Below are 6,440 nucleotides of genomic sequence, written 5' to 3' on the forward strand. Positions count from 1 at the left end.
AGGTTGCAGGTTCGATCCCTGGCCTTGCTCAGTGGGTTAAGCATCTGGCATGGCTGCAAGCTTTGGCATAGGTTGCATATGGGCCCAGATCCCCTGTTGCTGTGGCTGTGGCAGCTGCAGCTTTGATTTGACTCCTAGCCTGGGAACTTCCATGTGCTATAGGTGTGGCCATAAAAGAAAAAAAAATGTTTAAAGGAACGTATTCAACTGGTTATTTAAAAATTAGCAAAATCAGGAAATCCCTCGTGACAAGCAGGTTAAGGATCCAGCGTTGTCACCCCTTCGGCTCAGGTCACTGCTGTGGTGCAGGCTCAATCCCTGGTCCAGGAACTTCTGTAGGTTGCCAGGTGGCCAAAAATAAAAAAATAAAATAAAGATGAGCAAAATCAGCATAAAAGTAGCTCAAGAAAAGAAATTTAAAAAAAGAGTTCCGGAGTTCCCGTCATGGCGCAGTGGTTAACGAATCCGACTAGGAACCATGAGGTTGCGGGTTCGGTCCCTGCCCTTGCTCAGTGGGTTAACGATCCGGCGTTGCCATGAGCTGTGGTGTAGGTTGCAGACGTGGCTCGGATCCCGCGTTGCTGTGGCTCTGGCGTAGGCTGGTGGCTACAGCTCCGATTGGACCCCTAGCCTGGGAACCTCCATATGCTGCGGGAGCGGCCCAAGAAATAGCAACAACAACAACAACAGACAAAAAAGACAAAAGACAAAAAAAAAAAAAAAAAAAAAGAGTTCCGAAAAAACAAATCCAAGACAACACAATTTTTTTTTTTTTTTTTTTTTTGCTTTTTTAGGGCTGCACCTGTGGTATATGGAGGTTCCCAGGCTAGGGGTCAAATTGGAGTTGTAGCTTCTGGCCTACACCACAGCCACAGCAATGTGGATCTGAGCCGCATCTGTGACCTATACCTCAGCTCACAGCAACACCTGGATCCTTCATCCACTGAGCAAAGCGAGGGATCGAACCTGCATCCTCATGGATTGAGTCAGGTTCGTTTCCACTGCACCACTATGAGAACTCCAAGAAACAATACAATTTTTAGATTGTGCACAAGCCTAATCAAGAAGAGTCAAACAAAAATATATAAAATCATGATTGGGGTTTATAGAATAAGGTAAATACATGAAGTTTTTTTTTTTTTGAGAGAGAATATTATACACATTTTTTTCTTAATAAATTTTAAAAAATCTTATAAAAATGGCAATTAGGGGAGGTGATATGAATGGTTATTATTGACTGAAGAATTACTAAACAGAATGGACACATCCAGTGGCAAGATAAAAACAAAAAAAATATTTTCAAAGCATTTCTACCAAATAAAGCTCCTGGTCCAGCATGTATTATGGGTGAGGTCTTTCAAGCTCATTGCACAGTGTTGCATCGTTTTCTCTCCTGAAATGTGGATTTTTGGAGACATGACATTTGAGCTATCCACCCTGGGTGCCCACTGTTAGGCTTGGCATAGAATAGCCTCTCAGTAAATTCTTAATGCATGGAGACCTACCATGATAAACATTATTATTTTTTATATATCATTGTAAAGTTTTTTTTCCTTTTTTATTACTTAATGAATTTTATTACATTTATAGGTGTACAACAATCATCACAACCAAATTTTACAGCATTTCCATCCCAAACCCTCAGTGCATCCCCCCACCCGCTAACCTGTCTCATTTGGAAACCGTAAGTTTTTCAAAGTCTGTGAGTCAGTATCTGTTCTGCAAAGAAGTTCATTGTGTCCTTTTTTTAGATTCCACATGTCAGTGATAGCATTTGATGTTGGTGTCTCATTGACAAATGTTAATTCAAATAGGTTGTGGGACAGCTATGCCAATCTTTGCACCAAAGGTAATGTCTTTACACCTTCCTCCTTTCTTTGCTCATGCTGTACAGTACAACCTCCTGTGGGGAGGGTAAGCTCTGCTGTTCCTTCACGTCTGAGTTCAGACATCGCTTCCTTGAGAAAGCCCCCTTTCCCACATCTCCTCCACACAAGCCCAACCAGGGCTTCTCTTTCTACATCCTTGGAGCATCTTGCACATGTTTGTATTTGCTGTATCACGCAGATAACTATTTCTGCATCTATTTGTTTCCCCAACAATCTGATACATTTCTGGAGGACCATGATTGTGCTATATCAGTCTTTACATTCCCAACATCAAAGATGAAATCTGGAAATTTGGAAGGAATCAAAAATGTTGAACTCCACTACACTGATGGGCCCACTGTGTTATGATAACCATCCCCATTCTACTCTGTTTTGCAAAATTCTGTATATCCCAACACGCTGCATTTCTTATGGAAGAGTACTCATGCTCTTCATTTTTATTAACTGAAATATACATAACTAGTGATCAAAGATTTTGCTAGACATAAGGAAATCAGGAATTTTAATGGACTTGATATGGTTCCTGCCCATGCAAACTTGTAGCAGGTAAATGTACAAATGTTGCAATGTTTTTTGAAATATTGACCCTAAATATTTTGAAATATTTAGTGTTTCTGATTGATCCATGATTCCCTACTTATTAGCAGTTTAACTGTAAGTAAATTGCTTACCCTGCAGGCAGGGATGTTGGCTGAAGGGGTTTAGCCAGGAAGAACAAAGGATGTGGTACTTCTAAGGTATGATGATGAGGATCTCTTTGGGCATCAAGCCTGAGTCCATGCCCTGGCTGTCTATGTTTGGATGCTAAGATGTATTTTCAGTCTGTCCATACAATCCAAGAGAGGTTTTCCAGCCAAGGACAATGCCTGGATTTTTAGCTGGGGAGAAGATCTTATTTTCTTTCTCCTCCGTAAACGCTCCTGATTCACTGAGCTTCACGTATCCCCTTGTCTTGGAAAGGGCACGTCAAAACACAAGCTTAGACTCTGGAAGATGCTGCAAAATTCTAGGAGATGAGTTCTTTGCATATGAAGCAAATCTCCATGTCCCAGCCTCTCCGATCTGTCTCCTGTTCCCCCGTTCTCCTCAGTCCCAGAGATTTCTTGGGTAACTGACCTTCTAGAAGAAACACAATTCATTAAGGCATTTCTGGGGGACAGCCATTTTATTAGGCAATCATCATATGTGATTTTATTTACTCCTTGCAGTTAAATAGGGATTACAGTGTCCATTTTCAATGAGAGAAAACTGTGTTTCTCGGCGCTTAAATAATATGCCAGAAGTTGTATGAATATAGTAGGAGCAGAACTGGAATGCCAAGATAGATGGACATTTTTCTCATTTCACTAATACTTGAGATCCATGAAAATAGTTGGAAAGGGGAATATGAGAATAGGAACTTCTGTTTAGAAAGATGATTCTAGTGGAATGTGAAGGATGGACTGGGGGAAGCAAAGGTCATGGTTCTGGTGAAAGATGATGACCAACTGAATCAAGAGAGTGACAATAGGACCACAGAAGAGAGATACCTGAAGGAGGAGGACACAGATCCAGGCACCACCTACCTGGAGGAGGTAGTTGATTCTTCAGTCTCGGTCAGCAGATGCATTAGAAAAGTGATAACATTGGAATCATAGAAACCTTGGCAAAAACCCTCCCTTCTGCAACTTCCTTGTTGTGTAACTCTAGGCAGGTTCCTAAATTTCCTTATCCTCAATTTCCTCATCTGTGAAAATCAGGGTAATAGTAATTCTTGCTTAATAACGATCTGGTAAAGATTAAGTCAGATAATTAATAGATGCAAAATTTTTCCATGGATTCTTCGTAAATCATGATTACTTTACTAGTAGCAGTGGAAACTGAAGAGGAGTTAAGTTGATGACAACCCTGGGGAAGGTACTTGAAAGGATGCTTGACGCCTTCTTCTCTGAGTCAAGAATGATGGGAGATGCAGGGAGGGTGCGATAGAGAAAGGATGAATGTTGCATATTCTGCGTGGAGTGAGGCAATCAGTAGACATTCTGGGTACTCCTTTCTGACCATTGATTGAGATCCTCCAGACTCCCGTGTCTCACTTTTCTCTTCTTTTTCCTTTCAGAGAATTAATATTCAAGATTTTAGAAAGTTTCTCCTTCTGTGACCAAGACTGTTTCTCTCTGCCTCCCACCTCTATCTAGATTCCTCCTTGCTATGGCATCTTGTAGCCCACCCATCTGCTTTTCTTTGCCCAACATTTCTCTGACATTCAACTCAAACATGTTCAATAAGTGTCCACTGTGTTCTAGGCAGGAAGAAGGCAGACATACTCCTACACCCTTGGAGCTCATCATTCCTCCAAAAGGGGACATCATTCTCTCCTCCCTGGGCTCAATGTTGCTTGGTGGCTCTTTAAACAGCTGCAAGAGCCACTGACTCTGGAAGTGGAAGATCTTAGGAGAAAGGAGGAGAAATGAAATGCAGGAATTTCCATTCTTAGACTTATTGTTACTGCATACTGTGTACCAGGTCCCTGGCTAGGAAGCAGAGATACTGAGATGAGATGAAATAGTCATATGTCCTTCTCATGGGACGCTTACATTCTACTGGGAAAAACAGATGCAAAATTGGTAAACAGATTACTAAAGTAATTGAAAATTGTGAAGCATATGAAAGGCCAAGAGAGAAAATAAAAGGGATCCAGGCTGCAATCTGCTCTCCTTACACTGGGTGGTGATTGTCGGAGTTTGACCAAGTGCAAATACTTTTCAGATCCTCAGCCCAGAGAATAGTTGGTACATATTAGATCGACGACTTCTAGCACTTTTTTTCTTTTTATGGCCTCATCTGCAGCATATGGAAGTTCCCTGGCAAGGTGTCGAATCAGAGCTACAGCTGCAAGCCTACCCCACAGCCACCACAACACCAGATCCAAGCCACATCTGTGACCTATGCAGTAGCTTGTGGCCATGTCAGATCCTTAACCCACTGAGTGAAGCCTGGGATTGAACTTACATCCTCACGGAGACAACATCAAATCCTTAACCCACTGAGCCACCATGGGAACTCCAGATGACTTCTAGCATTTTTTTAAATATGAAAATTTTACCTTGGAATAATTTTAGATTTATAGCGAAGTAGCAAAGACAAAGGACAGAGAGTTCTTGCATGGATTTCCCTAATGTTCACACCTTATATAGCCAGGGTACTTCTGCCCACACTATGAAGTTTCCATTGGTACATTACTAATAATGAAACGCCCCATTTTATTGGGATTTCACCAGCCTTTTCACTGCTGTCCATCTTTTTGTTCCAAGATCCAATTTGGGAGACCACACTGCATTTAGTCTAGCATCCTTGGGATCCTCAAGTATCCACGCCTCCATGAATTTATTTAGCACACAGCTATAAAAGCAGGCATGGAGAGCAAAGTGTCTCTTGCAGAGGTAGTCCACCTACCCAAATGCACAGAGAAATCCTTGGGAAACTGGGCAGCCATTACTGCTCCAGCCATCATCCGCAAGCCAAGCCTTTCGTATTTCTCAATTCATCTCCCATGGGCATCTGGGACAGATCCTGCTTCCCCATAGAAGCCTCTCTCCAAATTAAATTCTTTAAGCAAAATGGGACCCGGAATGCAGCATTTATAAATTACCAATGAGGGCCTGTAAACATCAGATTGCTTTTTTTAAATTTAATTGCCCTTTTAAATTTTTAATCCGGAGACAGGTCTGGGGGGTGGGGGTGGGGGTGGGGGTGGGTGCACAAGCGAGAGGTGTACAGGCGGATTCCAGAACTGTTTCCCGTCTGTCAAATGGACAGCCCGCCCAGAAAGATTAACCCAGATTCCCCCACAAGAAATCTGTGTCAAATTGATGCTGAGTTGGGCTGGCATCTGAGGAGAATCTTGACATGACAAGATTAACCCTCTCGGTGCCCCGGGGCTCTGGGAGAAGAGACGTTCAAAGGCTTACCTGTGCGGAGCTCAGGGCTGAAGGTAAAACAGCGCTGAGTTCTCAGCGGCAGACGCGGGGCTCAGGGGAAGAGGTCGGGATGAGCGATGAGGAGGTGTTATTACTCAGGGGGGATTTCCCACCTGATTGCACTGGATTTGTCACTGCCGTTTTATCACCCTGCATGCTTGCTGTGAGTTTGCCAGAGAGGAAAGCTGCTGCGGACTGGCTACAGACGGTGGGGTCCACAGCCAGCTCCGACACCCACCTGCCACCAGATGAGTAATCCGATGTTCCAGATCCTCTGGTCCATGACAAGCCTTTCATTTAATGCTAACGAACCTCTTTCCTTCCTGGACTTCTGAGTCTTGATTCATGCCTCCTGGGAGCATTTTCACTCCAATGAGTGACCTCTCCTAATTCCTGCAGAACCACTCAAAACTTCCTCTAATTCTGAATTGTTAACTAACTCCTTCCTCTCCACTCCCCATGGCTTGGGTTAATCTTTTGGGGGTTTTCTCTAGCAGCAAAATTTATGATACCAACCACTTGCTACTAAACAGAGGCTTAGGAAGAGGGAGATCTGAGATGGAGACACACAGAAAAGGTGTCTTAAAGTCCA

The 6,440-nt window shown here is 43.0% G+C and overlaps 1 long non-coding RNA gene across 1 annotated transcript; it reads right to left on the minus strand.

Moving 5' to 3' along the window:
- Positions 1 to 1,544: 1,544 nt before the first annotated feature.
- Positions 1,545 to 6,180, minus strand: LOC106506681 (uncharacterized). Its single transcript, XR_001302136.3, has 3 exons — positions 5,840 to 6,180; positions 3,455 to 3,980; positions 1,545 to 3,008 (listed from the first exon to the last, which is right to left on the minus strand). It is a non-coding gene; the product is annotated as an uncharacterized LOC106506681 (long non-coding RNA).
- Between the last annotated feature and the right edge of the window lie 260 nt (positions 6,181 to 6,440).

This window comes from Sus scrofa, chromosome 17 (assembly GCF_054392235.1).
Source record: "Sus scrofa isolate SSC_HxYL_T2T_F1_AM1 chromosome 17, Sscrofa_HxYL_maternal_Yorkshire_Landrace_v2.0, whole genome shotgun sequence".
Lineage (NCBI taxonomy): Eukaryota > Metazoa > Chordata > Mammalia > Artiodactyla > Suidae > Sus > Sus scrofa.